General features: G+C 40.7%; 1 long non-coding RNA gene across 1 annotated transcript in view; it reads left to right on the top strand.

Moving 5' to 3' along the window:
- The window catches only part of LOC118152345 (uncharacterized), a 40,701-nt gene extending 22,555 nt beyond the window's left edge, over positions 1-18,146 (top strand). The window contains exons 3-4 of the long non-coding RNA XR_013533525.1: positions 15,037-15,118; positions 17,767-18,146. This is a non-coding gene — a long non-coding RNA (uncharacterized LOC118152345). The remainder of the gene's footprint in view (positions 1-15,036; positions 15,119-17,766) is intronic.
- The last annotated feature ends 2,511 nt before the right edge of the window (positions 18,147-20,657 follow it).

The raw sequence follows: 20,657 nt of genomic DNA, 5'->3' as shown, positions 1-20,657 counted from the left end.
TGTGTTAGCATCTAATCTGGCCATATATATTTCAGGCTTTCCTGGCTGCGCTTGAGTGATCGGTGTGTCTACCAGAAGCTTCTTGATAAAATACTGCCTTCTCTGCCTTAGCAGACTTATAGTTTACTTTAAAAATAACTCACTTGAAATTTAATAGGTGGTTTTAAGGCTACATCTGATTTAAGCCCCATAAGTTCTAGCTTTTAAGAACACTCTTGACATGCCAACCTGGGGCTTTCTGAATTGTGGAGTGGAAACACAGGCTTGCCATTGTATTTTGCATAGTGGCTGTGTCACTGTGAATATAAAAACAAAACCAAAAAAGCAAACCTGGGCTGTCCTATTAATAAGCTTGGTAACATCTGATAAACAACCAGAGAGTGTCTAAAACTATGGACGAAATCTTTCTGTTTATAGATAAGGGGTTCGAGTAGCGCTCTCAAAAAAGAGGGGAAAGAAAATACAAATCCTTTAAGATACAAGTTTATTGTAGTCAGTGATTCTTAAAAATCAAAGAAATCACTGGATCAATAATATTTATTTTCTAACCACTGATATAAAAGGACAACAAATGGGCTTTAGTTTCTGTGTCTTGGCAAATCGCAGCATCCTTGTGGAAGGAAAGTAAAGGGGCTAGACAATCTTCAGCTTCACAAGCAAAGCCCTGAGCAAGAATCCTTCATGAACATTCTCTCCCGAGTTTCATAACAAGTCTGTGCCGAAGGCAGCAGGATTTCCATTTTACAGATGAAGACACTAGGGCTTAGGAGACACTGGTGGAGTATGCTACAATCTACCTGAATCCCTGGATCCCAAGCCTGTCCTCTTGCTGCATGATCGCTCCCCTGGACTTGCCTGGTGCTTAGAGTTTAGTCTTTATAGACTCCGGTGGACATCCCTCGCAAACTCAGAAAACGCTGTCTCCGAGCTGTGCACACACATTCCTGAAACTGTTCTCATAATTTAGCCTTTTATCCTTCATCAGGACTTGTCAAACTCCTTGTCTTAAGAAATAAAGCAAATCTAGCTTTCTGCTAGGTCATTTTTGCAGAGCAGCATTTGTTTTCTGTTCATTGTTGGTTTACTGGAACTTCCTGGCTGTTCACAGAATTATTTCTGTCGTTCTTCTTCAAGATTCAATTTTGATTTCTCCCAGGGAGAAAGATCTTGCTTTTAAAAGTCACAGAAGAAAAAAAACTATTCTGATAGGTCCTTCATTTAAAACTAGAGGGATAATTTGCAAAGCTCCTGTTGGAAAGACATGAATGCTTTCATGCTCTACTTGTGGTTCTGTAAATCACACTAAAATGATAGTAAAGAGATTTAAACAAGCATAAGACCACAGAGTCCAAGAGAGAAGAGACTAACACAGATGAGAGACGGCAGCACAGCTTAAAAAGTTGGACAGCAAGTTGACTATTGGTAATGAGTTATATGGCTGAGAAAGCTGAGCCCTAAGTGCCCACTGGGATGAAGATAAGAAGGAAACAGATGCAAGTCAGAGAGCCCTGGAAGGCCTCAGAGACTCAAGGCATCAGGCAGCATCGAGGGGAAAAAATGTGTGGAGCTGAAAGCAAAGGTGTGTGGTTGAGTTTTCATGGAAGCAGTAAGAGCCTGGATCTTTTCCTCAAATAGGCAATTCTCCTGAATCACCTCTGCAGAAGATTGGAGGTTTACTCTCAGCAAAAATTAAAACAGATAAATTCCAGATTTGGGGACCTGAGTCATAAAACAGGAACAGATAAAAGCCTCAACAGAAACAAAAAACAGGGACTGAGTGGGAGTTAATATACTGTATTGTGAAAATCTCACCGTCCCTTTCCCAACTGTGTGAAGAATGCTAGCAGGCCAGCTCATAGCCCTTGACAGAACATTAAAGAATTCTCTAGGTAAAAACTCGGAATTCCCTCTCTTCCCCAAATCTGCAGATTTTGATCGTTGGGGGATTGTACATAATGGTCAGGTCCAAGTCCTGTCACTGTATTGTGAAGTTCACTACTTGGTAAGCCTGGCCCATACGCAGAAGCCCCAAGTGGCTTTTCAATGGCCCATCATCAAATAAAAACAGGTGGGTGAGGATGATCTGACATTTGCAGAAAGCATACAATACGAAAGACAGATGTCAAAATGAGCTGTCAACAAAAAGAAACGGAAAACAGACAGTGCAGCAAATAAAGAAATTTTTAAAAGCCCCCAAATTAATAATAGTTACTTAGGAAGGTAAAACGAGACATTATACCTATGAAGAATTTAATGGAATATTTTTTGAAATTTATAAAGAACTTCTGAAAGTTAAAAATATGAGAGTAGAAATATTAAAAATCCAACAAAATAGTTAGAACTTAAAATTGAATTGATCTCCCAGAAAGCAGAACAAAGAGACAAAGATATATAAAAAACATAGGCAAGTTCCAACAAGAGGGAACAGAGAAAGGAGGAATCTATGGAAATAAAGTGAGAAAATTTCCCAGATTTTAAAGGGCAAACTATGAAGACTTTTTAAATGACCTTTATTGAGTCATATTTAAATGAAATTTCAAAACCCTGGAGATAAAGAAAGGAGACTGAAACCTCCCAAGATGAAAGCAGTGCTCAGGCAGAGCATTAGGGATCAGAATGACATCAGACTTCTCAATAGCAGCACTTGAAGCTAGGTGACAAAAGAGCAACTTTAAACTTGGACAGGAAATGATTTCCATTCCAGAATTCTGTGTCTAGCAAATACTTATTCAAAGTTGGTGCTGGAATAAAAACATTTACAGGTGTGCAAGTTCTCAAAAATCTTACTTCTCCTACTTCCTTTCTAAGTAGAAAGTGATTCACAACAAAAGTGGTATACGACAGGAAGTTGAGGGATGTGAAATTCTGAAAGGGCCAGTTAACACAGCAAAACAATGATGTAGTCTGGATATTTGTCCCTGCCCAGATTTCATGTTGAATGTAATCCCCGATATTGGAGGTGGGGCCTGGTGGGCGGTGATTGAAGGATGGCAGTGGGTTTCTCATGAATGGGTTAGCACCAACCCCTCAGTGCTATTCTCTTGATAGTGAGTTCTTCTGAGATCTGGTCATTTAAAAGTATGTGGCACCTGCCCCCTCCTCCTCTTGCTCCTACTCTGGCCCTGTGACATGCCTGCTCCCCCTTCACCTTCTGCCATAAATGTTAGCTTTCTGAGTCCTCTCTAGAAGCCAAGCAGATGCCAGCACAAGGCTTCCTGTAAAGCCTGCAGAACCGTGAGCCAATTAAATCTCTTTTATTTACACAGTATCCAATCTCAGATATCTCTCTATAGCAATGCAAGAATGGCCTAAAACAAGCAGAGAGAGTATTCACAGGGTGATGGAGAAGAGGCATTCTGGGAGGACAGTTTTGCAGCCACCTTAGCCAGTTCCCAGTCTAGGCTGGGACCAAAGGTCAGAGAGCTGCAGAGGAGGGTCACCAACATAAATACAACTGACAGCTGTGTGCTATTCAAAGGGTATAAAAAAGCATTTGTGATGGGTGCATAGGAAATTAAGCAAATTAAATATGAGGTAACTATTAACGTGAAAAAGAATAAAAAGTTTCAGAAAGGAGAATTAAGAAGTTACAAATAGCATTTATACAGAATCAATCAGATAAACACTAATACACAGTAGAAGAAATATCTCTCTATACACTAGAGAGATGGAGGGAGAGGAAAGTGTGTGTATGTGTGTGTGTGTGTTTCTGTGTGTGTAAAGAGAATGAGAGCTGAATTTCTAGAAGGAAGGTAATGTCTAAACCTGCAAAATTCAGAAATAGGAGATAAGCATTATGACAGGCTGCTGTTTGTCCTCCAATATCAGTTTCCCTCTGAAGATTTATCAAATGTGCATCCACAAAGACCTGGAGCTCAGAACTGGTGTAAAAGCTGCAGGTCTTACCTATTGTGGCCTTAGATGATGAATATATCAGAGAAGATTAAAAGAAATGTTGTGAATGTCTACGCAGCTGAAGCTCTCCTGTGGATTAAGGGAGAAGGTGTCCCTTCTCCAGGGATGACTACAGTGTTGAGAAATCAACACTATGTATTTTATTACAGCTCTCAGAGTATTCCCTGTGGGAATACTACAGAAGCAAAGAGCAAGAACCCAGCTATTTTTTTTATTTGCACTGATGTAACAAAATTTTCTCACTCATTCCCAAATTTATAAATTTTAAAGGAGCAAATTATAGAAAATTCAGAGGTTGCTATTAGTACTGCGGCAAATACAGTTGTTATTAGCCTGCTGGTGGACAAGCAGGTATAAATTGCTCACAGTAAAAAGCACAGTAGTTTAAGACCATTAAGTGAAGGGATGTGTAATCCTACATACATACAGACGCCAGGGTTTTGTTCTGTTTTAGCCTAGTACAATAATTGATTGTGATGGTTACTTTTATGTGTCAACTTGTCTGGGTCATGGTGCCCAGATACTTGGTCAAACATTATTTTAAATGTTTCTCTGTTATGTTTTTGAATTACATTTACATCAGTAGATTTCAAGTAAAGCAGATTTCCCTCTATGATGTGAGTGGGTCTCACCTAATCAATCGAAGTCCTAAATAGAAAAAAAACCTCGAAACTAATCTCTGAGCAGCAGAGAATTCTGCGGCACATGGCCTTTGTTCTTGAGCTATATCGGCTTATTTTCTACTGGGTCTTCAGCCTGCTGGTCCTCTCTGCAGATTTTGGGCTTGCTAACCTCTATAATTGTGTGAGTAAATTCTTTAAAATAAGTCTCTCTCTATATATACATACACATTCGACTGATTCTGTTTCTCTGGAGAACCCTAACATGCTGACATTTATCATAATTTACCTCTTTGTTCAACACCTATTTACTGATCACTTATTATGTGCCAAGTACCGTTCTAGGAACTTGGAATGCATTGTTAAACAATACAGCGTCTTATAGATTAAGACCCTGCCCTGGTGTGCTTTTATTCTGGTGGGGGAAGATAAAAGGTGAAAAGTAAACATGAAGCATTAAATTATGATCTAACATGCTAGAAGTGATAAGTGCTGTAGAAAAGGAAAAAAAGGAAGGCAATGTGAGGAGACACTGGGTCATTAGAGAAGGTTAAGTACAATCAATATACTGGGAAAGTAGATAGCTATGGAAGACTCACAAATGTGCAGATTGCTTTAAATTTAGCTTTTAATTTTGAGATAATGATAGATAAATGTGCAGTTGTAAGAAATAATATAAAGAGATCCTGTGTACCCTTTATCCAGTTCCCCGCTGTGGTAACATCTTGCAAATCTATACTAAAGCTCACAACTGGGCTATTAACCCAGATGCAGTCAAGATACACAGCAGACGCATTGCCACAGGTATTTCTCCTCCTGCCTTCTTACAGCCACACACCCCTTCATTTCTTCGTTAACCATTTCTATCATTTTGTCATTGTGAGGTGTTATAAAAAAGGAATCATATGGTGTGTAACGTTTCAGAACTGACTTTTTTCAGTTGGCATAGATCCTTGACCATTCATGCCATTGTGTATCAATAATTCATTCCTTTTTATTGCTGAGCAGTATTCATGGTATGGATATACCACAGTTTGTCTCATCATTCACCCATTGAAGGGCATCTGGGTTGTTTCCTGTATGGGGCTGTTAAGAATCAATTAGCTGTAATTGTCCATGTGTATGTTTTTATGTGAATCTATATTTTTATTACTTCATAGTGAATGCCTAGTGGGTGCAGTTCCAGGATCCTATGGTAGTTACATGTTTAGGTTTATAAGAAACTGTCAAGCTGTTCCTGAGTAGCTGTGCCACTTGAAATTACCGTCAGAAATGTATGAGTGATTCAGTTTCACTGCTTCCTCACCAGCATCTGGTATTGTAACTATTTTTCATTTCAGTCATTCTGGTAGGTGTTGATGCTATCTCATTGTAGTTTTCATCTGTACCTGACTAATGGCTGATGACGTTCCACATCTTTTCATGTGCTTATTTGCCACCTGTATAGCCTCTGTAGTGAAATGGTTCTTCATGTCCTTTGCCCATTTACTAATTACATTGTTTAGGTTTTTTTTTTTTTAACTTAAGGGTTTAGAGAAATATCTACATATCTATATACTAGCCCTTTACTAGATATGTGGTTTACAAATATTCTCTCCCACTCTGTAGCTTGTTTCATCCTTCTAACAGGATCTTTTGCAGAACAAAAGCTTTTACTTTTGATAGAGTTCAGTTTATCAGTTTTTCCCTTTATGGTTCATGCTTTTGCTGTCAAGTCTAAGACATCCTTGCCTAATACTAGATCCTGAAGATTCTTGTCCTCTGTTTTTTCTTATAAGTTTTACAGCTTTCTGTTTTACATTTAAGTTTGTAATTTTGAATTAATATTTGCATCAGGTGTGAAGCTTAGGTCAAGTTTCATTGTTTTTCTTATGGATTTAATTGCTTCAACACCATTTGTGAGAAGTCTCCAATTCTTTCATCGAATTGCTTTCATATAACTTTGTCAAAAATCAGATGGGGATATATTTGTGGACCTATTTCTGGATTTTTATTCTCTTCTATTGATCTATGTGTCTATCTCTTCACCAAGACCACACAATCTTAACTACTGTAGCTATAGAATATGTCTTGAAATTAGGAGGACTGATTCCTTCCACTTTATTATTTTGTGAAATAGTTTTAGCTATTCTAGTTCCTTTGTTTTTCCATTTAAATTTTAGAATGAACCTAACTATGCCTACAAAAATTCTTGCTGGAGTTTTTATGGGACTTGCATTAAATATGTATATCAATATGAAGAGAATTGATGTATTTATTGTGTGGCCTTTTCAAATAATGAGCTCAGTATGTCTCTCTGTTGGTTTTGATCTGTAATTTATTTCATCCATGTTTAGTAATTTTTAGCATACAAGTCCTGTGTATGTTTTGTTGGATTTAAAACCAAGCATTTTTATTTTTCAATTGCAAAGGGTATTGCTTTTTAATTTTCAGTGTCCATTGGGACAGTTTTAATTTCTTTATTTCCTTTCTCATGTGTATGTCTTTTATTTCCATTGTTGTTGATTGTTTTCACCTTATGGCACTGTCTAGAACTTCCATCCTATGTTGAATAAGAGTGATGAAAGTGGACACCATTGCATTGTTGAATTGAAACAGTGAGTGCACCTTATTATTTTCAGGTGTGGGAAAAAGTTCCACTTCCCCACTCAGCCTCCACTGACACCCAGTGCTGGGAAGGCCCTCATTACTGCTGATTAATGTGGAAGCTACAGCTCCACTGAGCTTTCATTGATAACTTCCTTGGCTGGAAGAGGTAGAAATACCTTCGTGCTTCTCCCTATATAAACCCTACTATCACTGTGATGAAGAGGTAGAGGATCTCACTACCACTGGGTGATGTTGAAAATCCTAACTCTCCACTAAACCTCCTCTGACACCAACTTAGTGTGGAGTGGAAGGTGCGCCCTGTTACTTCCAAGTGGGGTGCCACTACTGCCCAGCAAAGACGGAGTTCCTGTTTTTATATTCAGCCTCTTTTGATATGCCCTGTCTCTTCATAGCAAAGCTGGGGAGTGTCATTATGTCTCAATTACGATAGAAATCTAGGCTCTCTACTGGACCTTTGCAAACATGAGTGGGCCACAGAATTTTCTGCTGGGTTTGGCTGGAGATGAGCTGCTATTTTCTGGAAGTTTTCTGACTTGAAAGATGGAAGCTTGGTTCACTTGTTGGGTTGCCCGTTCCTGGTCCTTTGGTAGAGGAAGCAGGCTTCTGTTGGGATTGGCTTTTCCTGTGCTTGCTCATGTCTATGGGCTGCTGGCTTCCTTAGGAGCTGTTTGGGATATATGAGGCAAGGAACTTGGGTCCTGAGTTCCCTAGCTGGCTGGCCTGTCTTCTTCTCTCTACTTTTTATAGCCTTCTCTTGCTTATTTTACGTATAACATCCAAGGTTTTAAGTTGCACTTAGCAGAAAGAATAGGAAAAAGCACATTCACCTCATCTTCTCCAAAGTTGAAGTCCTTCATAAGTTTTTTAAATTTTCTATAGCTAAAATGACTAAGTTTTCAGTTATCTAGAAAACTTTCGTATCAAAAGTGACTTATCAAGGACAACTGTAAAATTTTGTTTCACCATCTATGTTATTAAACTGGAAATTTTCCCCAGAGAGTAACATTTACTTTGTTTGGTATTCAGTTATAAATATCAGATATTTAAGGCTGAGTCACCTATTTCTAATAACCACAGTGACTGTACCAAATAATGACATACACAACATATGAAAGGCAGTCCTCCAGCTGAGGGATCTATGGAACCGCGTCGTCTGCAGAACTAGACAGAGTGTGAAAATCATTAAATCCTTCTGCACTGAGGGCTGGGTATCTGAGTTGGCAGAACAGGAGTTGGAGGTGCAGGTTTTGGCATTTTGGAATGGAGTTGGCCGGGCTCAAATTTCTACCCTGTGTTTATAAGCTGGGTGACTTTAGGCAACTTTTTTTGCTGTCTTATTTTGCCTCAGTTTCTATTATTTTAAAATGGAGATTATAATTATACTTTTTAAGGGGGTTTTGATAAGCATTAGATAATTAAATAAGTTAGTGTATATGAAACTCATAACAATTATTGGCAGATACAATTATTCAATGAATATTACCTACCATAGTGACTCATATAGTGTGATTTAGAGAGATTAGGAAGTCTGCTTTCCTCCTACTTTCCTGCCTATTTTTCATCAGTTGCTGGTTTTCAACCACTGAGTAATTACTTAGGTGAAGGTATGGGCCTTATTAAATGAAATGTCAAAAGGCCTAATGTATTATTATGAAGGCATCTATTCCTTGTTTTAGAGAGATATAGCTATTGCCTTAGCTGTTGATGGCAGAGACCCAAAATGACAGTGGCTTAAAGAAAGATGGATGCTTGGTTTGCTCTCATCTAAAAGTTCAGGTGGTCTGGAAGTTTTGTTCTGCAAAATTACCGGGGCCTGGGCAGCTATTGTCTCATTGTTCTGCCATCTCTGACACGTTGTCCTTGTCTACATGGTGCTAGATGGCTCATGTATCCATCGACCAAGCATCAGGATGGGGCAGAGACTAAGTGGGAAAGCATCTGTCTTCTTTTTAAGCACATGTCTCGGAGGAAGCATCACTCCCACTCATATCCCATTGCCAGATATAAGTCACCTGGCCACATTTAGCTGCAAGTGAGACTGGACATAGATTTCTTCCCTGCAGTTGATTATAACACTATCTAAAAATGCAATTACTATGGAAGGACAGTTCGCCCCACATTTCAGGGTGTATCTTCTACTGCCTACCTTAAAACCTGTGAAGAATCTTCCTGATTTAAGCCCCGTATCCTCACTCTGTCTTCTTATTTGCCTTGTAGATAAACAGTATAAATCATACCTCCTTCCACTCTCACCAAAAGTCAGCATTACTGGGCAAAAGGGAGAAAAGCCAATTGTCTCTGTTTTGGGGTAAAAGCTCACCTTCTCTGTCATTCTTGGCTAACAATACGTAGGTTTTGTAAACCTAGGTTATGCTGGCTTTGCGATGTTGCAATAATAGCTAATAAATCTCTCTAAACCAGTGGTTTTCAACTGGGGTAATTTTGCTCCCCAGGGGATATTTGGCAAGGTCTATAGACCTTTTTTGGTTTTCCCATTTGAGGGAAAGGGCTGTTTAGTGGGTAGAGGCCAGGAATACAGCTAACTATCCTACAATGCACAGAATAGCACCAAGTTATAAAACATTATCTGGTCTAAACATATTAATAGTGTTATGGTAGATAAGTTATGCTCTAAGCCTTAATTTCTTTCCAGAAAACTGGGACGAAATAGCACCTGCTTCATAGGTTGTATGTGAGGAGGCACTGAACTGGCACTTGTAAAGGATTTAGCTGAGTGCCTGGCCGACGGTGGGTCCAGACAACCTCTGCCCCCTTCTCCTTGTTTTGTCTGACTTCTCTACACTCATCTTCTTGAGATCTTTATTATTGCTATTTTTAAATTTTAGATTCAGAGGGTACATGTGCAGGTTTGTTACCTGGATATATTGGATGATGCTGATATTTGGGCCTCTAATGATTCTGTCACTCAGGTAGTGAACACTGCACCCAACTGGTAATTTTTCCATCCTTCTCCACTCCCTGCCTCCCTCTCTTTGGAATCTCCAGTGCTTGGTGTTCCCATCTTTGTGTCTGTGTGTACCCAGAGTTTAATTTCCACTTATAAGCGAGAACATGTGGCATTTGGTTTTGTTTCTGCATTACTTGACTTAGTATAAATGGACTCCAACTGTACCCGTGTGGCTGCAAAGGACATGATTTCATTCTTTTTATGGCTGCATAGTATTCCATGGTGTATTGGTACCACATTTTCTTTATCCAGTCACCACTTATGGACACCTAGGTTGATTTTGTGTCTTTGCTATTGTGATAGTGCTGAGATGAACATGTGAGTGCATGTGTCTTTTGGAAGAACAATTTATTTTCCTTTGGTTAAGTACCGAGTAATGGAGATGCTGGGTTAAATGGAAGTTCTATTTTTAGTTCTTTGAAAAATGTCCAAACTCCTTTCCATGGTGACTGAACTAATTTGCATTTTAACCAACAGCATATAACGTCTTCTTGCAATCTTTAATTCATAGTATCTGTGTCTCTTGGGAAGGGGAAATGAGGAAAATTACATTTTACTGTGGAACTGGTGGATACCAGAATTTTAACATAAATTATGTTATGCAAACATCTCCAAACCATGTGAAGTTACCATGACTCTCCCCAACTTGCAAATGGGCCAATGAGGCCCAGGGAGATCTCCCAACACCCCGTGAAAGCAGAGGCTGAGCAGGGATTGAACGTCATATGTGTTTTACCCCAGTATTTGTTTTTAGGTTGTAAATTGGCCACTCCCAGCCCTGTAACTTGGAAATTCTAAAAGGGTAAAGGGGGCCAGGTATGGTGGCTTATGCCTATAATCCAAGCACTTTGGGAGGCCGAAGTGGGTGGATCACCTGAGGTCAGGAGTTTGAGACCAGCCTGGCCAACATGGTGAAACCCTCCAAATAATGCAAAAATTAGCTAGGTGGCAGGAACCTCTAATCTCAGCTATTTGGGAGGCTGAGTAAGGAGGCTCACTTGAACCTGGGAGGCAGAGGCTGCAGTGAGCTGGGGTCATGCCATTGCACTCCAGCCTGGGCAAAAAGAGCAAAATTCCATCTCAAAAATAAAATGCAATAAAATAAAAATGTAAAGAGAATTTGAAGCACCAGAATGCTCTGGGAGAGGTCAGGAGAGACTGTCAGAGGTAACAAGGAGGCAGTCACACTTTTTGCTCAGGTGGGGCTTGCAAAGGCAGCATTTACTTCAACCTGTTTAGGAGCCTTGGCCACGTAATCTTGTTCCCACAAAATGGTAGGCAGTGTTTTCCTCTTTTTCAACCCAGTTGATAACCCAGAGGATAACACTGCCTACCATTTTGTGGGAACAAGATATATTATATTTATACCAATATAAACCCAGTTCCTAGGATTTCAAACTCAGTTGAATCCTAGGAACTGGATTTACGTTAGTATCATAAGGATGTTCTAAGAAATTACCACAGACTCTACTCACTTACAGTTCTGGCTGCCAAAATTCTGAATTCAAGGTGTCAATAGGGCCGTGCTCCTTTGGCAGCTCTAGAGAAGAATCCTTCTTTGCATTGTCTACCAAATGATGACTGCTGGCATCTTGGCATCCCTTGTCCTGTGGCTGCAGCACTCTCATCTCTGCCTCTGTCTTTACTGGATTCTTCCCTGTGCATCTGCATCTCTGCATCTCTGTATCTCTACATGGCTTTCTGATAAGGCCAGCAGTCATTGGATTTCTGCTGATTGTAAGCCAGCATGACTTCCTCTTACCTTGATTACATCTGCAAAGACTATTTGCAAATGAAGGCACATTCACTGGTGCTGGGAGTTAGCACATCGAAGTAGCTCTTGGAGGGACACAATTCAACCCATGATGGGTCTAAACAAAGTTTTATCTTTGATATAAAAGCTAAACCATGTTTTCTTAAAGCCAGTAGAAATTTCTAACCCAGTGGCAACTTTGGGTGTGCAAGAGAGCTCAAAGCAAACTCTCAGTTTCCTGGCAAGAGAGAAGGCCTCCACTATGTCACCCTGTGGAGACTCCTACTTGATACTGACATTATTGCAATACATGCAAAACACACAAAAAAATCACCTTAGAGTTTGGGGAAGGAGGATATTTAATGGCAGCAATGTAAGTAAATTTTTTTGCCTCTGTGTATACTCTATCTTAATTTTTAAAAATGCAGATTGGGGTAAGGGCTTTTTAGGTTTTAGAGGCAATATGAAAGGAGAAAACCTGTATGGCTTCTGGTCTTTATATGGTGCATTGGAACAGAAAGTCTCAATTATACCAATCCAGGGAACATCTTTTTCCACTGAACTATGTTATTATATTTTCACTTCAAGACAAAGACAAACATTTTTGCAATTAAAATAGGCTGATTGAAAAATATCCGTGTCAGGCATAAGCTCAGATTTATACTTTCAGGCTCAAATAACTGGGGGACGTTAAAAAAACTGCACGAGTGAGCAAAAATGGTCCTTTTTCAGCACATGGTTTGAACAGGAAAGAAGAGTTTGCTTTCCCTGCATTCAGCAGCCCAGCTCCCCTCCTCATTAGTCCAGGGCAGAGCCAGGGCTGCTCCCTCAGGTCCTCATCAGCTTACTCAAACATGTTGTAAAATTGATCCAACAGCCCATGAAAGGGAGTTCAGAGGCAGGGAGGGAAGCACATGAGAGAGCCAAGATTTTGGAGACATGGAACTCTGTGTTTTCAAGACTATCGCCATGTTTGCCCACCGTTAAGGGCTGTGACATTAGCAGGGCCCTCTGATCTTTGGGCTACAACGTTGTTGTGACAAGGTCCCTGTGTGTGTGTGTGTGTGTGTGTGTGTGTGTGTGTGTGTGTTGAGGGGTATGTTTTGAGTCCTGAGCTTAAAAATACTTATTTGAAATAATAGGAAAGAAAGTTCTCTCTGATTGAAGGCTGAATCCTTTCTTTCTTTCTTTTTTTTGAGATGGAGTTTCGCTCTTGTTACCCAGGCTGGAGTGCAATGGCACGATCTCAGCTCACCGCAACCTCCGCCTCCTGGGTTCAGACAATTCTCCTGCCTCAGCCTCCTGAGTAGCTGGGATTACAGGCACACGCCACCATGCCCAGCTAATTTTTTGTTTTAGTAGAGACGGGGTTTCACCATGCTGATGAGGATGGTCTCGATCTCTTGACCTCGTGATCCACCCGCCTCGGCCTCCCAAAGTGCTGGGATTACAGGTGTGAGCCACCGCGCCCGCCCGGCTGAATCCTTTTGACACGAAGAGCAAAGACAGCATTTGTTGATCATTTGCTAATTGTCAGATGCTTTCATTTTTTTTCTTTTAATCACCATAATAATCCTTGAGGTTAGTATTATTATCCCATTTTACAGATTAGTACACAGAGACCAAGAAGGATATTTGACATATTTAAACATCAGAAAAACACAGCCAGAGATTATTTGAAAGTACTCTGGCCGTAGGTCCTGGAGTTCCCTAGGAGCAAATTAGGATGGCTAGGGCATGGGAAGGTGCACCAAGGAATCTTGGGGCAACAACTATTTATAATCACAAAAATATTTCAACTGCTACCAGAGCAAACCAGATAAATTGTCTCTGGAGAAAAGTTTGCTTCCCCTAAGACAAGCAGTTAGTCACATGGTCTGACTTGGGGTTTCAACCAAGCTCATTTTACTGCAAAGATAATACTTTTTCCAACATGCCATACTCTTTTCTGCTCGTTCTATCCTTTTTGTGAGGGCAGAGCCTGCAAATGTAACTGGAGGAGGAACAGTGGCAGATATTATCAAGGGTGAACGATGTTAGAGGCTTTCTTGTGAATATCTTTGTCAAGGTGATGGAGAAAGTTTCCAGCAACCTTGAGGATGTGTGTCCTGTATCATGAGGACTGGAGACTACTTAAAAGGGGAAAGAGTGTTCAAATTCAAAGTTGGATAATAAAAATAAATATTGTCAATATCAATAATTTCCCCCAGAACTGCTCCTTCCTTTATGGTATAGAAAGTTTCAAGACTTATGACCCAGATGCTCTTCTGGGGAGAAGGTAGATATTCTGATGCAATACATGGAGAAAATACCAACATATTTTATGGTCATGCTAAGCATATTTTGAAAACTTCTGTTAAGATTTTGGTTCAGTCTGGTGTGGTGGCTCACGCCTATTTCAGAACTTTGAGAGGTTAAGGTGGGTGGATCACCTGAGGTCATGAGTTTGAGACCAGCCTGGCCGACATGGTAAAACCCCATCTCTGATAAAAATACAAAAACTTAGGTGAGCATGGTGGCGGGCACCTGTAATCCCAGCTAGCTACTCAGAAGGCTGAGGCAAGAGAATTGCTTGAACCTGGGAGGTGGAGGTTGCAGTGAACCAAGATGGCACTATTGCACTCCAGCCTGGGCAACAAGCAAAACTATATCTCGAAAAAAAAAATTTTGGTTCCCCCACACACAAACAATAGTGTTTGAAATTTAGTCAATTAATAGTATTCTGTGGCTTTTTCTTTACAGAGAGATTCAGGTCTTGTGGAAAACTATGCTATCTGTACACATTCTGATATGTACAGCAAAATGCTGTCATTTTCTTTCCACTGGCAACCCCAAACTACAAACGAAAACATGTTGGTAGAAATGAAGGAAATGCCCTCTCTAGCCAATCGAAACAAAGAGATGTATAAAATCCTTTCTTTTCTTTTCAAGTAAGGGGGAAAAACAACATTCCTTTCTCCAAACACAAATAGGAATTTACTCACTAGCTCAGAAAAAAACAGGCCATGAATGGACACATTTTCCTCTCCAAGGATCAGCCTAGCTCTTATCTCTATTTAAAAACCTTTGAATCTGTGCTTCCTGCTGTTCTCGTACATTTTTAATTGCATCTATCTCACTATGCTGTTTTCCTCAGTGAACTAGTACCACCTCTCCTTTCCTTCTTGCAGATTCAAACCTCTTCTGTGATAATCATAGAACTGTAGCATCAGAAGGCAATTCCCTAAGTGTGGTCTGCCTACATCCCTGGTGGTAAGCCAAATGATCGTAAGTGGTAAAGCGGCAATTACTTTTTAAAAATTTTGACAGTCATATATCTATTCCAATGTATACCAAATATAGAATTGGAACATCAAACTATAATTTCATATTGTCTAGGACCATGCTAAGTTTCAAAAGTGAATCTATTAGATCAATTAAAATATGTTAAGAAAATAGTGGCATAGGTGATGTGTGAATATAACCAAGAGTATAAACCAGTTGGGAGACAATCCTACCAAGGTCTGAAGTGGCATTCTCACACATGGACTACGTTCTTAGCAGGTGGGCAGCTCGCTTCTGCTCATGAGGAGCGGTGGTAACTGCAGTAGCATAGTCTGAGGGTTGAGTTGGGAGAGGCTGGAAATCAGAAGAGCAAATATCTCTTTTTAAGATTTTTCAGCCTCATAGTCTCTTCTCATTGTGAACTCAAGAGGCTGCTCCCTCTGCTTGCCCATGCGAAGCTCAAATCTGAGATCTTACCATTCCAATTTGAGGAAGAGCCATCTGTACCTTGGAGAAACTGAAGCGCAGGCAAAAGCCTCAGAACCAGCTGGGTGGAGCCTGTGCCAGGCCTTCCTGCACTAGGTGTGCCCGGATCAGGGGAGAAGTCCATGGGACTGAGCTCAGGCAGGCCAGTGCTCAGTGCATGTGGTACCAAGAAGGTAAAGGAACAAGAAAAGCTGTTGAACTAGCCAGAAATTGACTGTCTGCCATGATATTCAGTGTTCTGTTTATGACTGTAACTTGGGTGTATCTTTATCATTACTCTGTTTTGGGGGAAAGCAGGAAGTACTTCTCTCAAGGATTGGGTTTACACTGAATATTTGGTGTGTTAGTTTGTTCTCACACTGCTATAAAGAACTACGTGAGAGTGGGGAATTTATGAAGAAAAGAGCTTTATTTATCTCACAGCTCTGCAGGCTTAACAGGAAGCATGCCTGGGGAGGCCTCAGGAAACTCACAACCGTGGTGGAAGGTGAAGGGGAAGTAAGCACATCTTACCATGGCGGGACAGGAGACGGGGTCAGGGAAGTGCCACACTGTTCTAAACTCTCAGATCTCATGAGAACTCACTCACTATCACGAGAATAGCATGGAAGAAATCTGCCCCCATGATTCAGTCACCTCCCACCAGGTCCCTCCCCCAGCATGGGGACTTACAATTCAACATGAGATATCAGTGGGAACACAGAGCCAAACTGTGTCAGTGTGTTAGTGAGTGTTCTCTAGAAAAACAGAACCAACAGGCTATATCTATATATTTAATTATAAGTATGAGATTATAAGATATTGACTCACTCAATTATGAAACCTGAGTAGTGCCACAATCTGCTTGTCTGCAAGCTGGAGACCCAGAAGGCTGGTGGTGTAGTTTAATGGACTGAGAGCCAGTGATGTAGATTCAGGTCCAAGCCTGAAGGCCTGAGAACCAGGAGCTCCAAGGACAGGCAGAGATTTACTTGCTAGCTCACGCAGTCACACAGAGAACAAATTCAACCTTCTTCCACCTTTTAGTTCTATTTAGGCCTTCAACAGTTTGGATGATGCCTCCTCATGTTGTGGAGGGCCACCTGCTTTACTCAGTCTACAAATTCAAATCCTAATCTTTTCTGGAAATACCTTCACAGAAATATCGAAAACTAATGTGTAATCAGATATCTGGCCATCCTGTGGCCCAGTCAAATTGACACATACAATTACCCATCACACCTAGTATCCTCAACATTGTTCTACTTAAGACTGAATTTTTCTAGACTTTGGAAAATGTACACTGGACTGTTGTAAATTCTCCATATCTATCTGCTTTTTATTTAGTGTAAATAGCAGATAGATATGGAGAATTGATTGTTTAGGCAGATTATGGCCAAGAACATGGCTGATACTAGAACCTCCCCTCCCTCAAGGTCATGACCTTGGGAGGAAGAGATAGACAAGCAAACCCTTAGATTTACCTCAATATTATCTCCTCCATAAGTTCCTTCCTATAGTAATTGTACCTTACCCTTTTTTGTTCTTTCATCTTTGATATCACTTTATCTGGACAACTGTTAGGTTAGAACACGCTAATTATGTTTTTGTCTAATCTACTTTGGTCACATGTTAAGTGCCCAGGGTGTAGAGATCTCTTCATGATCATCTCTGCTCTCTGCTCAGAGTCTAGCTCAGTGCTTTGTGCAGAATAGGAACTCAGAAAAACAGAAATGGAACTGAAGATTGGGGTAGAAGTGGGGAGATGCAGCCATGCTCAGCAAGACAGGGCCATGTGGTCTCAGAACTACCCAGGAGACTCTGTACCTGACCAGCATCTAGATGACATTTGCTGGGCACTTGGAGCTGATTGCTCTAACTGAGTGGGGAGGGAAATTCCCAAAGTATATTCAGCTGTTCTAGATTTAAGGTTTGCCTGGCTGCTTCATGGTCACAATTGAGCATGCTGGTTACTCGGGGTAAGTTAAATTAGCCCCAGATGTTGAATTGCACCCTAAGTTCCAGGTGTTGACATCTGAAACAGGATCATTGGTGACAACAAATTTCACTTCGTTGGCTTTCATAAAATCTAAAGAGTTTGTTCACATGGTTATAAAGGACTGAAGAAAACAGAGCAGCAGGTGCTAAGATATGTGTCGTTTGGTTCTCAGACAGGCAGACAAGACCCTTAAATATTGTAGCCTTGGAACTCGGAATGAGGCAGAGTGGTATCTGATGCCATGGTAAGCAGCAAAACAGGCTGGGGAAGCATCATCTTTGCATCAACAGGTAGGGGTTTCAGTTCTACCTCTGCTGCTTAGTGCCTTTGTCACCTTGGACAAGGTTATGTAACTTTGAGATTCAGTGTTTTTCCTTTGGAAAATGGATTTTAAAACACTTTGCTCAATAAATAGTAGCTTTTTTATTATTTTAATGTGGGATCTCATTTAATCCTTACAATAACTTCATGAGTGCTCTATCAATATCTCCATTTTATAGATGAGGAAACCAAGGCAATGGTGGAGGGTTGGAGAGTGTGTTAGTGTTCTCTAGAGCGGCAAAAATAATAGGATATATATATATATATATATATATATATATATATATATATATGAGAATTGACTCACACAATCACAAAGGGAGGTCCCACAATAGGCCATCTGCAAGCTGAGGAGCAAGAAAGCCAGTCCAAGTCCCAAAACCTCAAAAGCAGGGAAGCCAACAGTCTGTTCTAACTTGGAGTCCAATGTTTGAACGCAGGAAGCATCCAGCATGGGAGAAAGATGTAGGCCAGAACACTAAACCAATCTAGTCTTTTCGCGTTCTTCTGCCTGCTTTTATTCTGGCCTTGGTGGCTGCTGATTAGATGGTGCCCATCCAGATTGAGGGTGGGTCTGCCTTTCCCAGTCCGCTGACTCAAATGTTAATCTCCTTTGGCAATACCCTCACAGACACACCCAGGAACAATACTTTGTATCCTTCAATCCAATAAAACTGACACTTAGTATTAACCGTCACAGAGAGCATGGCCCATGGTCTTAGAAAAAGAGATGAATTTTGAATGTGTTACAGGTTTGTGTGTCCACCTGTCCACCGTGCTGTAACATACTAATATATCAAGATAGCAAGGTTTGCATCGGAGAAAGAGTTTAATTATCACAGGATGGCTGAGTGAGATGATAGGGATTCTTAAATTCAGCTCCTTGAGAAGTTCTGGGCTGGAGTTTTTAAGGGGATTGTGGAGAGTGAGGGGCTGGGAAATTGAGGTCATTGGCTACTTGGATTAACGAGGATGAAATCACTAGAATGTGGAAATAACACTCCTCAGTGAGTCAGCCTCTTCTCAGTACTTACACTAGTATGCAGGATCTGAGAGAACATCTCCATTAGAAAATTTAAGTTTCATAATGCCCAAGTTGTTATCTACAGAGCGGTTAAGGGAAATTTTAATCTTGTGACACGGTCTGCATGATTCTGAGTCAACAGGCACCAACAAATGTGAGGAAGCAGGTCAGAGAGCCGGCTCCCCTCAGGGTTAATGCTGAGTGTGCGGCAAGCTGGATTTATTTTTGTTTCTTCCCCTCCTTTCTTCTTGATTTAAATTTGTGTTTCTTCTCCTTTAATTGTATAAAGTTTATAGGGAGGGTTACAAATCCATGTCTCCAGGCCAGTGACTGATCCCTCTAACCGACACTGATAACTATTAGTAATTTATATTCCACAACCAGCATAAACATGGGATGGGTTCACATGAACTTTTCAACTGTCCTTTTCTTCCAAAATGACTCGGAGACTTGCAAACTGAATACCTGTGTATGATACATCTCTGTCCTTTTTGACAGCTTGGCATACTGGGTCACAATCTAATAACTACTCTCAAGGTTGTCCAGGAGAAGATGAATCCCCTTTTTTCTTCATGCCTTCAATATCTTGCCTGAGAAGCAAGAGGGCTGGAGTCTGAGAGATGATCTCCCAGGTTCACACACATGTCTGAATGTTTGGTGTATTAGTTTGTTCTCACACTGCTATAAAGAACTACGTGAGAGTGGGGAATTTATAAAGAAAAGAGGTTTAATTATCTCACAGCTCTGCAGGCTTAACAGGAAGCATGGCTGGGGAGGCCTCAGGAAACTCACAACCGTGGTGGAAGGTGAAGGGGAAGCAAGCCCCTCTTACCATGGTGGGACAGGAGAGGGTCAGGGAAGTGCCACACTGTTCTAAACTCTCAGATCTCATGAGAACTCACTCACTATCACGAGAACAGCATGGAAGAAATCCGCCCCCATGTCTGCCCCCAAAAAGCAGACATGGTCCATTGGAAAAGAAAAAAAAACTGTTTGAATCAATAAGAATAAGGGACAGTCACAGGAAAAGAATCAGAGCTACTTAGATGAGGGAACCTGTCCTTATGTAGGTGGGGAAGAAGAGGATGGCAAGGGTGGATAGAGGAAATGGGTGAGATCTGTGTTCTTGGGGACTCTATTTAGAAAATACTTCACAATTCTCAGAAAGCTTAAATAGTTTTCGAAGAAATAGGAGTGAAATTATTTGGCTGGAAAGTGCAGACAGGAGACTACTGGGTCTGTGTGCCTGTGTTTGTGAGAGTGTGGAAGTAGATGGGTAAAATTTACAAGCAGGAATGAGTCAGACAGCCAGCTTCTGGTACCCTTGCTATAACTATCCAGAAGCATGAGTCCATTCTGGTTTAGGACTCAGGAATATAAATGGAATTTGTATTGCCATCCGAGGGTGGGTGTGAGATCTGGTGAGAATATAATAGATTACTTGTGTTTATGGGGTCTGGTAGGAGTAGTTATAGCTGTAAAAACAAGATATGAGTAAGTCTCATTTTCTGTGGTTCTTCCAGTTGCCCCTAGAGGGAAGTGATGACTGGGCACATTCAATCCAATAAATAAATAAGCACATACACATTTTGCAATGATTGCTTTCTGCCGATATTACATACACCTCCCAAGTTGGAAAAATGGCTGATATGTTTTACTGTCCCTCCTGCTCTCTGTCTTCCCAGCCCCCTCTCTTCCTTCAAGGCTGAAGTCTTCCA

This window comes from Callithrix jacchus, chromosome 3, assembly GCF_049354715.1.
Source record: "Callithrix jacchus isolate 240 chromosome 3, calJac240_pri, whole genome shotgun sequence".
NCBI classification, from domain to species: domain Eukaryota; kingdom Metazoa; phylum Chordata; class Mammalia; order Primates; family Cebidae; genus Callithrix; species Callithrix jacchus.
This window is presented reverse-complemented; position numbering and strand designations above follow the sequence as displayed.